At 45.4% G+C, this 13,198-nt stretch overlaps 13 non-coding genes and 1 pseudogene across 13 annotated transcripts; all 14 read left to right on the top strand.

Moving 5' to 3' along the window:
• The first annotated feature begins 170 nt into the window (after positions 1–170).
• Positions 171–289, top strand: LOC143500137 (U5 spliceosomal RNA). The gene has a single exon (XR_013126666.1). It is a non-coding gene; the product is annotated as a U5 spliceosomal RNA (small nuclear RNA).
• A 150-nt stretch (positions 290–439) lies between these two features.
• Positions 440–630, top strand: LOC143499784 (U2 spliceosomal RNA). Its single transcript, XR_013126389.1, has one exon. It is a non-coding gene; the product is annotated as a U2 spliceosomal RNA (small nuclear RNA).
• A 625-nt stretch (positions 631–1,255) lies between these two features.
• LOC143500136 (U5 spliceosomal RNA) lies at positions 1,256–1,374 on the top strand. Its single transcript, XR_013126665.1, has one exon. It is a non-coding gene; the product is annotated as a U5 spliceosomal RNA (small nuclear RNA).
• A 150-nt stretch (positions 1,375–1,524) lies between these two features.
• Positions 1,525–1,715, top strand: LOC143499783 (U2 spliceosomal RNA). The gene has a single exon (XR_013126388.1). It is a non-coding gene; the product is annotated as a U2 spliceosomal RNA (small nuclear RNA).
• Positions 1,716–2,341: 626 nt separating this feature from the next.
• On the top strand, positions 2,342–2,460 carry LOC143500134 (U5 spliceosomal RNA). The gene has a single exon (XR_013126663.1). It is a non-coding gene; the product is annotated as a U5 spliceosomal RNA (small nuclear RNA).
• A 150-nt stretch (positions 2,461–2,610) lies between these two features.
• LOC143499782 (U2 spliceosomal RNA) lies at positions 2,611–2,801 on the top strand. The gene has a single exon (XR_013126387.1). It is a non-coding gene; the product is annotated as a U2 spliceosomal RNA (small nuclear RNA).
• Positions 2,802–3,428: 627 nt separating this feature from the next.
• LOC143500133 (U5 spliceosomal RNA) lies at positions 3,429–3,547 on the top strand. Its single transcript, XR_013126662.1, has one exon. It is a non-coding gene; the product is annotated as a U5 spliceosomal RNA (small nuclear RNA).
• A 5,846-nt stretch (positions 3,548–9,393) lies between these two features.
• LOC143499893 (U2 spliceosomal RNA) lies at positions 9,394–9,574 on the top strand (annotated as a pseudogene).
• Positions 9,575–10,197: 623 nt separating this feature from the next.
• LOC143500132 (U5 spliceosomal RNA) lies at positions 10,198–10,316 on the top strand. Its single transcript, XR_013126661.1, has one exon. It is a non-coding gene; the product is annotated as a U5 spliceosomal RNA (small nuclear RNA).
• A 150-nt stretch (positions 10,317–10,466) lies between these two features.
• On the top strand, positions 10,467–10,657 carry LOC143499781 (U2 spliceosomal RNA). Its single transcript, XR_013126386.1, has one exon. It is a non-coding gene; the product is annotated as a U2 spliceosomal RNA (small nuclear RNA).
• Positions 10,658–11,281: 624 nt separating this feature from the next.
• LOC143500131 (U5 spliceosomal RNA) lies at positions 11,282–11,400 on the top strand. Its single transcript, XR_013126660.1, has one exon. It is a non-coding gene; the product is annotated as a U5 spliceosomal RNA (small nuclear RNA).
• A 150-nt stretch (positions 11,401–11,550) lies between these two features.
• Positions 11,551–11,741, top strand: LOC143499780 (U2 spliceosomal RNA). Its single transcript, XR_013126385.1, has one exon. It is a non-coding gene; the product is annotated as a U2 spliceosomal RNA (small nuclear RNA).
• A 626-nt stretch (positions 11,742–12,367) lies between these two features.
• LOC143500130 (U5 spliceosomal RNA) lies at positions 12,368–12,486 on the top strand. Its single transcript, XR_013126659.1, has one exon. It is a non-coding gene; the product is annotated as a U5 spliceosomal RNA (small nuclear RNA).
• A 150-nt stretch (positions 12,487–12,636) lies between these two features.
• On the top strand, positions 12,637–12,827 carry LOC143499778 (U2 spliceosomal RNA). The gene has a single exon (XR_013126384.1). It is a non-coding gene; the product is annotated as a U2 spliceosomal RNA (small nuclear RNA).
• The last annotated feature ends 371 nt before the right edge of the window (positions 12,828–13,198 follow it).

Here is a 13,198-nt window from a genome sequence, read left to right as displayed (position 1 = left end):
TCTCTCTCTCTCTCTCTCTCTCTCTCTCTCTCTCTCTATCTATTATTGCCTGCCAGCCCTGTTGTTTGCAAACAAGCAAGCCACAGCCTCGCAGGCTCCTCCCTTGTTACCGCGAACAAACGAGCTAGGCTCTTTGTTGGCGTGGCGGGACGCCTGAGCGTACACGGCTATAGCTCGGGTTTCTCTTCATTCACGCACAAATCTTTCGCCTTTTACTAAAGATTTCCGTGGAGGGGAACGTCAAAGAGTCAAAGTGATTTTTTGGAGCGCTCTGCCTCCGGGCGGGGCCGCAACAATCCGTATAACGAGAAAGTATAAACTTAGGGAGGGGTGGGAGTGGCTCGGTGGGTGTCTGGAAGAGGGGGGAAGGGCGGGTATGCCACGGAGGAGGCCTCCCTGCCTGCGAGGCCGGTGCCCGGTCCAGCGCCCATTTCAGGTTATCGCTTCTCGGCCTTTTGGCTAAGATCAAGTGTAGTATCTGTTCTTATCAGTTTAATATCTGATACGTCCTCTATACGAGGACTTCATATTAAATGGATTTTTAGAACAGGGAGGCGAAACAGGGGCTTGCCCCGTTCGCCCCACGCATCGACCTGGTATTGCAGTACCTCCAGGAACGGTGCACCTTCCTAAGCTTGTGTGAAAAAAAGAGTTTGTTGCTGTTTGGTATGATCAGCCTGTTTTATTTTAATGAATGAATGAATGTATTTATTTATTTGGTGTGTGTGTGTGTGTGTGTGTGTGTGTGTGTATATATATATATATATATATATATATATATATATATATATATATATATATATATATATAATATGTATATATATTTATTGATTTGTCTGTCTGTCTGTCCATGTGAGGGAGCAGCCAAAATGAATAAATAAATAAAACAAAGCAGCTCACTCCACTCCTTAAATAGGCAAGAATGAAGGGGTGAGTGGTCTCTGTCTGTCTGCCTGCAATTGTCAGCTGGTCACAAATGCAGTGAGAGCGGAGGCCACTCCCCTTTCGGCTGTTTGCAGTTTTCCCTCCGTTTTTGTTCTTTTTTTTTTTTTTTTTTTTTTTTTTTTTTGAAATTGTTCCTGTTTTCTCTCTCTCTCTCTCTCTCTCTCTCTCTCTCTCTCTATCTATTATTGCCTGCCAGCCCTGTTGTTTGCAAACAAGCAAGCCACAGCCTCGCAGGCTCCTCCCTTGTTACCGCGAACAAACGAGCTAGGCTCTTTGTTGGCGTGGCGGGACGCCTGAGCGTACACGGCTATAGCTCGGGTTTCTCTTCATTCACGCACAAATCTTTCGCCTTTTACTAAAGATTTCCGTGGAGGGGAACGTCAAAGAGTCAAAGTGATTTTTTGGAGCGCTCTGCCTCCGGGCGGGGCCGCAACAATCCGTATAACGAGAAAGTATAAACTTAGGGAGGGGTGGGAGTGGCTCGGTGGGTGTCTGGAAGAGGGGGGAAGGGCGGGTATGCCACGGAGGAGGCCTCCCTGCCTGCGAGGCCGGTGCCCGGTCCAGCGCCCATTTCAGGTTATCGCTTCTCGGCCTTTTGGCTAAGATCAAGTGTAGTATCTGTTCTTATCAGTTTAATATCTGATACGTCCTCTATACGAGGACTTCATATTAAATGGATTTTTAGAACAGGGAGGCGAAACAGGGGCTTGCCCCGTTCGCCCCACGCATCGACCTGGTATTGCAGTACCTCCAGGAACGGTGCACCTTCCTAAGCTTGTGTGAAAAAAAGAGTTTGTTGCTGTTTGGTATGATCAGCCTGTTTTATTTTAATGAATGAATGAATGTATTTATTTATTTGGTGTGTGTGTGTGTGTGTGTGTGTGTGTGTGTATATATATATATATATATATATATATATATATATATATATATATATATATATATATATAATATGTATATATATTTATTGATTTGTCTGTCTGTCTGTCCATGTGAGGGAGCAGCCAAAATGAATAAATAAATAAAACAAAGCAGCTCACTCCACTCCTTAAATAGGCAAGAATGAAGGGGTGAGTGGTCTCTGTCTGTCTGCCTGCAATTGTCAGCTGGTCACAAATGCAGTGAGAGCGGAGGCCACTCCCCTTTCGGCTGTTTGCAGTTTTCCCTCCGTTTTTGTTCTTTTTTTTTTTTTTTTTTTTTTTTTTTTTTTGAAATTGTTCCTGTTTTCTCTCTCTCTCTCTCTCTCTCTCTCTCTCTCTCTCTATCTATTATTGCCTGCCAGCCCTGTTGTTTGCAAACAAGCAAGCCACAGCCTCGCAGGCTCCTCCCTTGTTACCGCGAACAAACGAGCTAGGCTCTTTGTTGGCGTGGCGGGACGCCTGAGCGTACACGGCTATAGCTCGGGTTTCTCTTCATTCACGCACAAATCTTTCGCCTTTTACTAAAGATTTCCGTGGAGGGGAACGTCAAAGAGTCAAAGTGATTTTTTGGAGCGCTCTGCCTCCGGGCGGGGCCGCAACAATCCGTATAACGAGAAAGTATAAACTTAGGGAGGGGTGGGAGTGGCTCGGTGGGTGTCTGGAAGAGGGGGGAAGGGCGGGTATGCCACGGAGGAGGCCTCCCTGCCTGCGAGGCCGGTGCCCGGTCCAGCGCCCATTTCAGGTTATCGCTTCTCGGCCTTTTGGCTAAGATCAAGTGTAGTATCTGTTCTTATCAGTTTAATATCTGATACGTCCTCTATACGAGGACTTCATATTAAATGGATTTTTAGAACAGGGAGGCGAAACAGGGGCTTGCCCCGTTCGCCCCACGCATCGACCTGGTATTGCAGTACCTCCAGGAACGGTGCACCTTCCTAAGCTTGTGTGAAAAAAAGAGTTTGTTGCTGTTTGGTATGATCAGCCTGTTTTATTTTAATGAATGAATGAATGTATTTATTTATTTGGTGTGTGTGTGTGTGTGTGTGTGTGTGTGTATATATATATATATATATATATATATATATATATATATATATATATATATATATATATATAATATGTATATATATTTATTGATTTGTCTGTCTGTCTGTCCATGTGAGGGAGCAGCCAAAATGAATAAATAAATAAAACAAAGCAGCTCACTCCACTCCTTAAATAGGCAAGAATGAAGGGGTGAGTGGTCTCTGTCTGTCTGCCTGCAATTGTCAGCTGGTCACAAATGCAGTGAGAGCGGAGGCCACTCCCCTTTCGGCTGTTTGCAGTTTTCCCTCCGTTTTTGTTCTTTTTTTTTTTTTTTTTTTTTTTTTTTTTTGAAATTGTTCCTGTTTTCTCTCTCTCTCTCTCTCTCTCTCTCTCTCTCTCTCTCTATCTATTATTGCCTGCCAGCCCTGTTGTTTGCAAACAAGCAAGCCACAGCCTCGCAGGCTCCTCCCTTGTTACCGCGAACAAACGAGCTAGGCTCTTTGTTGGCGTGGCGGGACGCCTGAGCGTACACGGCTATAGCTCGGGTTTCTCTTCATTCACGCACAAATCTTTCGCCTTTTACTAAAGATTTCCGTGGAGGGGAACGTCAAAGAGTCAAAGTGATTTTTTGGAGCGCTCTGCCTCCGGGCGGGGCCGCAACAATCCGTATAACGAGAAAGTATAAACTTAGGGAGGGGTGGGAGTGGCTCGGTGGGTGTCTGGAAGAGGGGGGAAGGGCGGGTATGCCACGGAGGAGGCCTCCCTGCCTGCGAGGCCGGTGCCCGGTCCAGCGCCCATTTCAGGTTATCGCTTCTCGGCCTTTTGGCTAAGATCAGAAGGTCGGGACTGGGATCGACTCCGGAGCCTTCTTGACTGTAGCCTTGTGGCTTCAGCCGTTTGACTCTGGAGATATATTTTGCATGTGGTGAGGAACAAAGAAAAGGATTGTGGTTAGTAAGGTAAGTGTTGGTATTATTATTATTATTATTTTTGATTGTTATATTAGGAGTTTTATTGTGGTTTAAATTGGTTTTAGTATTCCCTGGTTAACTGTTTTACTGGTATTTTAGTCTCCTTTAGAAAGGTTTAAGGGGTGTGGTGCCTCCCACCATGTCTGCTCCACGAGCAGGCATGAGGAGGCACCACAGTGTGAGGTTCCTGTTTGAAGAAGATGTAAATGGAAAGCTGTTTCACATGTCTAGGTTAGATTTCTCTAGAAATCTAATCCAGACAACCTTACAATTTCACCCAGAAGCTTTAAACTGCCTCATAACTTTGCCCCAAAACAAAGGGTTTGATGTCAGTTTTAGGAATGCAGTGTATTTGAATACTTTTTGGGAAAGGTTTAAGGAAGTACAAGGAAAGTTTGATATGTTTAAGGTTGAAAAATTAACAGATCATGCCAGAAAAACTGTGATTGTGAAGATGTTCAATGAGACAGTATGTTCAGAAGATATATGTGCATGGCTAAGACGGTTTTGTCAAGTTGTAGGTCCATACCTGTGAAAGTCGTGGACGAAGATAATATTTGGAACTGTTCATGGAGAATACCCATTAAACAATGGGAGGACGAGACTGGGTACCTAGGGTTGAAACATCTGCCACAGGTAATTGTGTTGGGGGAAAATAGGGGGTACATACATTATCAAGGCATGCCAAAAGTGTGCCGTAAATGTGGGGGAATGGACCATTATGCCGAAGCTTGTACCCAAATTGTGTGCAGTAAGTGTAGAGAAATTGGACACACTTTTCAGGAATGTCCGAATGGTAGGTTGTGTAACCTTTGCGGGGGAAAAAACCATCTCTTTAGAGATTGTCCATATTCTTTCGCAAACAAACTCAAGGCAGCATGGGAAGGGGTAACAAAAATGGCCGAAAAGAAGCATGGTGAAGAACAAGAGAAGGGAGACGGAGAAGAAGGGGCGGAGCCAGAGGTTTTGGCGGGAAACGAGACACATCAGGGGGGCGGGGCAGGCAAGGGGGAAGAAGGGAGGGGCTCACGGGTGGAGCAACCGGAAGAGGCTGAAACAGGAGGGGAGGAACAAGGAGCAAAGGGGGTGGGAGGGGCTACAGGGAGTGAAGAAGGGCGGTCCTCTATTGAGACAATGTCAGAGGTGAGTATACCAGGGTTAGAGAGCAGCTCTGAAGACTCTCTCCCAGGAGCACAAGCATCCAAGAGGCCTGCAGAATCCCCCTTGGTGGAACAATGGGGGAAAAAACAGTTAGATACCTCACTCCCAAGCGCACAAGTGGGGAAGAGACCGGCAGAGTCCCCCTTAATGATGGATGAAAAGAAACAGCGGGCTACAGCAGATAAGGATACCCCTCCTTCAGAGAGGTCTGACCCCTGCTGGCCGGGTGGTTCACCGAACGAGGTATCGTTTTTACACTTACCACCAAGAGGAAGAGCGTCGACTCCTGATCAATCAGGGACAGAAGATATCCCAGTTTTAGACTTTTTTCACCCTGGCAGGAGGAAAATGGAAATGGTTTTAGGAATGGATTTAGACTAGTTTTAATGGATTTTATTGTGTTGAAAGGTTTCTAGTTCCAGTTGCTTTTAGGTCAACCAAGAATGTTGTGGTTTTACCTCCTTTTAAACGTGCTCATGTCTCTCACGATCGCCACCATTAATGTGAGGAGTGTGAGAGCACCTTTGAGAGCACAGAGCATTCTGACTTTTTTAGGAACAGTGACAGCCGATATCATTTTATTACAAGAATGTGCAATCCCCTTCCTGAGATCATACAGAGACTGGGAGCAGCGCTGGGCTGCGGGTCCCTCTCTCTGGAGTGGGTCGCACTACAACAAGTCAGATGGTGTTGCTATCCTAATAAATAACCCTAGACTTGTGGTGAAGGACTGCACTGTGGTGAGTGATGGGCGGGCCATTTTAGCTAATTTGCATTTTTTAGGGAGGGATTTTAAAGTCTTAAACGTGTATGGTTTTAATGAGAAAGAGGAAAGATATGGTTTGCTGGAGGATTTGCAGCCCCACATGCTGGGGAGGGATCCGATAGTAGTGGGTGGGGATTTTAATTGTGTTTTAAGTAAAAAAGATAGGAGAAATGTGGGAGAGAGTTTTAAACTAGACAAAACATCGGGAAGATTGGCAAATTTGATAACTGATTTTAATTTAGTGGACTGTTACAGGACCATGCATCCACGGGAGGAGGGCTTCACCTGGTCGAGTGGTGATGGTTCCCGGGCCTCTAGAATTGACTACATCTTCACACGTGACTGCCCACCATCAGATGCTAGATTGATCCCCATGTTTTTCTCAGACCACGCCTTACTGTCTTGCACCCTTTCTTTCCCCACAGATGTGACGATAGGGGGAGGGCTGTGGAAGCTGAACTGCTCCCTGCTGCAGGATGAAGGGGTGAGAGACGAATACAGGGAGCAGTACAGACTTTGGCAGTCCCTCCAAGACCTGTACGATTCACGTGCACAGTGGTGGGAGATGGTAAAGGGAAGGACCAAGACGTTTTTTAAAAGGGTGGGAACTTTTAAAAAGAAAAAACAGAAAAGGCGCATGATGGGGCTGCAAAGAAGGTTACAGAGGTATTTCAATCTGGTGAACCAAGGGTTTGATTTTAATGAGGAAATAAAACAGGTAAGAGAAGAAATTAGACTTTTAATGGAGGAGGTAAGCAAAAGACATATAATGACTTGTAAAGAACAGGAACTAGAAGAAGGGGAAAAATGCACAAGATATTTTTTCAAGAAAACAGTGGCGCGGGGAGGAGGGGTTACTAAATTACAAGATGGAGACAAAATAATGAATACAAATCATGGGATCATGGGGGTGGTAGAAAGGTTTTATGAAGATTTATATGGTGAAAAGAAAACACACAAAACAACAATGGAAGAAGTGACCAATTTATTGGAAAATAAAATTAAAGATGATGAACTTTTAACTACAGATTTTACGACAGAGGAACTACAAAATGTTTTAAAAGGTTTTAAAACAGGGAAGTCCCCGGGAGAGGATGGGCTCCCCGTGGAGTTTTACAAAACCTTTTGGGACATTTTAGTAGGGGACCTTTTATGTATTTTTACAGACTTCCAGACTTGTGACGTTTTACCTGACAGTTTTAGGTCAGGGATAGTGACTCTGCTGCACAAAAAAGGGGAAAAATCAGAGATCAGCAATTGGAGACCTATCACACTTTTAAACGTCGATTGTAAGCTTTTTAGCAGAATTTTAGCAAGACGAATGTCATTGGTTTTAGAAGACGTGATTCACCCAGATCAAGCTTGCGCAGTGCCGGGGCGGAGGATCACGGACAACTTGATCCTGATCCGTGACTCCATCTGTTATGTGAGAGACAGAAACATTCGGTTATTAGCATTAAATTTAGATTTCGAAAAAGCTTTTGATCGGGTCTCACACCAGTACCTGTTTCAGGTACTGCAAAAGATGGGGTTCCCCGGGAGGTTTATAGCATGGGTGGGCCTGTTGTACAACGACATCAATAGCAGAATTTTGGTAAATGGGCACCTCTCCAAGGCGATCACTATTCGCTCAGGAGTACGGCAGGGTTGTCCCTTATCCCCGCTCTTGTTCGTCACATGCATGGAACCACTGGCGCAAATCTTGAGAAGGGACCAATGGATCAATGGACTGACTCTGCCAGGGGGACTGACGGTGAAATGTTCATTATACATGGACGACGTGACAGTTTTATGCACAGACATGGTGTCGGCCCAGAGGACCCTAGAGGTAACAGAATGGTTTGGGAGGGCCTCTGGAGCCAAACTGAACCGAAACAAGACTGAGGCACAGCTCTTTGGACCATGGACGAACGTACCAACTGTTTTAGGGGTAAATTTTAAAGAAACAAACATCAGGATTTTAGGGGTGAAATTTGACCGGGCAGGAGGAGGGAGCGGAAATTGGACAACAACCTTAGGGAAAGTTAGACAGAGACTTGGACTGTGGGGACTACGACAATTGACTTTAGAAGGGAAAATTTTAGTGATAAAAGCGGTGATTTTACCTTTGCTTTTATTGCTGTGCTCTGTTTTTAGTCCTCCAAGGAGCTTTCTTTTAGGTTTGGATCGGGCGATCTTCTACTTCCTGTGGGGGTCCAAGTGGGAGCGCCTGAGAAGAGAGACAGTAAAGAAGAGACCGGAAAATGGAGGGAAGGGGCTCCCAGACCCCCACCTGTTTTTAGGCAGCAAATTTACAGCAGCACATATAGAGTACGCAACATCCCCATCCAGGACCAAGACAGCCATTATGGCTCGGTTCTGGATGGGGTCCTATCTGCAAACCATAGGCATTTTAAAACCAGATTTAAGAACGCCAGTATCTTTTAAACTGCCACACGAATACCTTTTTATTAAGAAATTTTTAAAAAAGTATGAGTTGGAAAAATGCACTGTTCAAGAAATGACAAATGCTAAAACCCTGGTCTCCCTTGTTCAGGATCGTGAGGAGGTGAGCAGAGTGGTGGGGATGACGACGGCGGAGGCTCGGAGAGTGTGGGCGAACGCGGCCCACCCGGCCCTCCGGAACAAACAGAAGGACCTTACCTGGATGGTGGCCCATGAAGTCCTCCCGGTCCGGGCGGTGATGCACTCCCGGGGCATGGGGGCAACGGCAGTGTGCCCACGGCCAGGCTGCGGCCAGCCTGAGACCGTGCGGCACGTCCTTTGGGAGTGCAGCGTGGCCAGGGACCTGTGGGCCGCGATCGGCCCCCTGGAATGCCCAAGCCTGCCAGCAGGGGAGGTCCACCCGCAAAGTTACCGGTTAGCGGTGAACGGGGTGGGCCAGGGTGTAGAAAAGTTACCATCAAAAGAATTCAAGGCACTCTGGCTCACCCTTACAAGCGTGACGGCCGCACTGTGGACCTCCCGCAACCTGCTGGTGGGGAAGCGCGTCACGGTGCCCCTCCACGCTATGAAAAAGATGGTAACAACAACGCTGCAGGTGGCGCCGGGCGTCGCCATTTGGAGGAGGGGGCCGAGGTCACACGCAGGGGGGTCCCTGCCACCACCGACCGGGGCTCCCGCCGACGTTTCCTGAGGGGACAGGGATGCCTGAAAGGAGACAGCGGGCTCAGGGGAGGACTTCCTCTGGAGACGCACAGGAAGGGACCTCGACGGAGGGCGGGAGGAGCTGCGGATGCACGCACCTCGGCCTCCCGGCTGGGTTCATCTCTGCCTTCCTCTCTCCTTGTGGTCTTGGACGGGGGGGAGCAGGGTTTGCAATACATCTGAAAAGGACAATACACAAAGTAGTGAATTTGACATTGAAAAGGTTTTATGATATTAAACTGTTTTGGACTTTAAGGGCTTTTAAAATGCTTCTATAATAAAACCTTTTATGTACTATTTTAACAGATGCAAGGATGTGGCTTTTAAAAGAGAAAAGATTGTAAAAATGGTTTTAAAATGCATGACCATTGTGTCTTTTAACCATCTTTTTATCTAATGTGTATGCTGCTTCTTTAACATAAAAGTGACGTTGTATTTATTGGTGTAAAGACTCAATAAACATTGAAAAAAAAAAAAAAAAAAAATCTGTTCTTATCAGTTTAATATCTGATACGTCCTCTATACGAGGACTTCATATTAAATGGATTTTTAGAACAGGGAGGCGAAACAGGGGCTTGCCCCGTTCGCCCCACGCATCGACCTGGTATTGCAGTACCTCCAGGAACGGTGCACCTTCCTAAGCTTGTGTGAAAAAAAGAGTTTGTTGCTGTTTGGTATGATCAGCCTGTTTTATTTTAATGAATGAATGAATGTATTTATTTATTTGGTGTGTGTGTGTGTGTGTGTGTGTGTGTGTATATATATATATATATATATATATATATATATATATATATATATATATATATATATATAATATGTATATATATTTATTGATTTGTCTGTCTGTCTGTCCATGTGAGGGAGCAGCCAAAATGAATAAATAAATAAAACAAAGCAGCTCACTCCACTCCTTAAATAGGCAAGAATGAAGGGGTGAGTGGTCTCTGTCTGTCTGCCTGCAATTGTCAGCTGGTCACAAATGCAGTGAGAGCGGAGGCCACTCCCCTTTCGGCTGTTTGCAGTTTTCCCTCCGTTTTTGTTCTTTTTTTTTTTTTTTTTTTTTTTTTTTTTTGAAATTGTTCCTGTTTTCTCTCTCTCTCTCTCTCTCTCTCTCTCTCTCTCTCTATCTATTATTGCCTGCCAGCCCTGTTGTTTGCAAACAAGCAAGCCACAGCCTCGCAGGCTCCTCCCTTGTTACCGCGAACAAACGAGCTAGGCTCTTTGTTGGCGTGGCGGGACGCCTGAGCGTACACGGCTATAGCTCGGGTTTCTCTTCATTCACGCACAAATCTTTCGCCTTTTACTAAAGATTTCCGTGGAGGGGAACGTCAAAGAGTCAAAGTGATTTTTTGGAGCGCTCTGCCTCCGGGCGGGGCCGCAACAATCCGTATAACGAGAAAGTATAAACTTAGGGAGGGGTGGGAGTGGCTCGGTGGGTGTCTGGAAGAGGGGGGAAGGGCGGGTATGCCACGGAGGAGGCCTCCCTGCCTGCGAGGCCGGTGCCCGGTCCAGCGCCCATTTCAGGTTATCGCTTCTCGGCCTTTTGGCTAAGATCAAGTGTAGTATCTGTTCTTATCAGTTTAATATCTGATACGTCCTCTATACGAGGACTTCATATTAAATGGATTTTTAGAACAGGGAGGCGAAACAGGGGCTTGCCCCGTTCGCCCCACGCATCGACCTGGTATTGCAGTACCTCCAGGAACGGTGCACCTTCCTAAGCTTGTGTGAAAAAAAGAGTTTGTTGCTGTTTGGTATGATCAGCCTGTTTTATTTTAATGAATGAATGAATGTATTTATTTATTTGGTGTGTGTGTGTGTGTGTGTGTGTGTGTGTATATATATATATATATATATATATATATATATATATATATATATATATATATATATATAATATGTATATATATTTATTGATTTGTCTGTCTGTCTGTCCATGTGAGGGAGCAGCCAAAATGAATAAATAAATAAAACAAAGCAGCTCACTCCACTCCTTAAATAGGCAAGAATGAAGGGGTGAGTGGTCTCTGTCTGTCTGCCTGCAATTGTCAGCTGGTCACAAATGCAGTGAGAGCGGAGGCCACTCCCCTTTCGGCTGTTTGCAGTTTTCCCTCCGTTTTTGTTCTTTTTTTTTTTTTTTTTTTTTTTTTTTTTTTGAAATTGTTCCTGTTTTCTCTCTCTCTCTCTCTCTCTCTCTCTCTCTCTCTCTATCTATTATTGCCTGCCAGCCCTGTTGTTTGCAAACAAGCAAGCCACAGCCTCGCAGGCTCCTCCCTTGTTACCGCGAACAAACGAGCTAGGCTCTTTGTTGGCGTGGCGGGACGCCTGAGCGTACACGGCTATAGCTCGGGTTTCTCTTCATTCACGCACAAATCTTTCGCCTTTTACTAAAGATTTCCGTGGAGGGGAACGTCAAAGAGTCAAAGTGATTTTTTGGAGCGCTCTGCCTCCGGGCGGGGCCGCAACAATCCGTATAACGAGAAAGTATAAACTTAGGGAGGGGTGGGAGTGGCTCGGTGGGTGTCTGGAAGAGGGGGGAAGGGCGGGTATGCCACGGAGGAGGCCTCCCTGCCTGCGAGGCCGGTGCCCGGTCCAGCGCCCATTTCAGGTTATCGCTTCTCGGCCTTTTGGCTAAGATCAAGTGTAGTATCTGTTCTTATCAGTTTAATATCTGATACGTCCTCTATACGAGGACTTCATATTAAATGGATTTTTAGAACAGGGAGGCGAAACAGGGGCTTGCCCCGTTCGCCCCACGCATCGACCTGGTATTGCAGTACCTCCAGGAACGGTGCACCTTCCTAAGCTTGTGTGAAAAAAAGAGTTTGTTGCTGTTTGGTATGATCAGCCTGTTTTATTTTAATGAATGAATGAATGTATTTATTTATTTGGTGTGTGTGTGTGTGTGTGTGTGTGTGTGTGTATATATATATATATATATATATATATATATATATATATATATATATATATATATATATAATATGTATATATATTTATTGATTTGTCTGTCTGTCTGTCCATGTGAGGGAGCAGCCAAAATGAATAAATAAATAAAACAAAGCAGCTCACTCCACTCCTTAAATAGGCAAGAATGAAGGGGTGAGTGGTCTCTGTCTGTCTGCCTGCAATTGTCAGCTGGTCACAAATGCAGTGAGAGCGGAGGCCACTCCCCTTTCGGCTGTTTGCAGTTTTCCCTCCGTTTTTGTTCTTTTTTTTTTTTTTTTTTTTTTTTTTTTTTTGAAATTGTTCCTGTTTTCTCTCTCTCTCTCTCTCTCTCTCTCTCTCTCTCTCTATCTATTATTGCCTGCCAGCCCTGTTGTTTGCAAACAAGCAAGCCACAGCCTCGCAGGCTCCTCCCTTGTTACCGCGAACAAACGAGCTAGGCTCTTTGTTGGCGTGGCGGGACGCCTGAGCGTACACGGCTATAGCTCGGGTTTCTCTTCATTCACGCACAAATCTTTCGCCTTTTACTAAAGATTTCCGTGGAGGGGAACGTCAAAGAGTCAAAGTGATTTTTTGGAGCGCTCTGCCTCCGGGCGGGGCCGCAACAATCCGTATAACGAGAAAGTATAAACTTAGGGAGGGGTGGGAGTGGCTCGGTGGGTGTCTGGAAGAGGGGGGAAGGGCGGGTATGCCACGGAGGAGGCCTCCCTGCCTGCGAGGCCGGTGCCCGGTCCAGCGCCCATTTCAGGTTATCGCTTCTCGGCCTTTTGGCTAAGATCAAGTGTAGTATCTGTTCTTATCAGTTTAATATCTGATACGTCCTCTATACGAGGACTTCATATTAAATGGATTTTTAGAACAGGGAGGCGAAACAGGGGCTTGCCCCGTTCGCCCCACGCATCGACCTGGTATTGCAGTACCTCCAGGAACGGTGCACCTTCCTAAGCTTGTGTGAAAAAAAGAGTTTGTTGCTGTTTGGTATGATCAGCCTGTTTTATTTTAATGAATGAATGAATGTATTTATTTATTTGGTGTGTGTGTGTGTGTGTGTGTGTGTGTGTGTATATATATATATATATATATATATATATATATATATATATATATATATATATATATAATATGTATATATATTTATTGATTTGTCTGTCTGTCTGTCCATGTGAGGGAGCAGCCAAAATGAATAAATAAATAAAACAAAGCAGCTCACTCCACTCCTTAAATAGGCAAGAATGAAGGGGTGAGTGGTCTCTGTCTGTCTGCCTGCAATTGTCAGCTGGTCACAAATGCAGTGAGAGCGGAGGCCACTCCCC

Source organism: Brachyhypopomus gauderio, unplaced genomic scaffold (assembly GCF_052324685.1).
Source record: "Brachyhypopomus gauderio isolate BG-103 unplaced genomic scaffold, BGAUD_0.2 sc136, whole genome shotgun sequence".
Lineage (NCBI taxonomy): Eukaryota > Metazoa > Chordata > Actinopteri > Gymnotiformes > Hypopomidae > Brachyhypopomus > Brachyhypopomus gauderio.
This window is presented reverse-complemented; position numbering and strand designations above follow the sequence as displayed.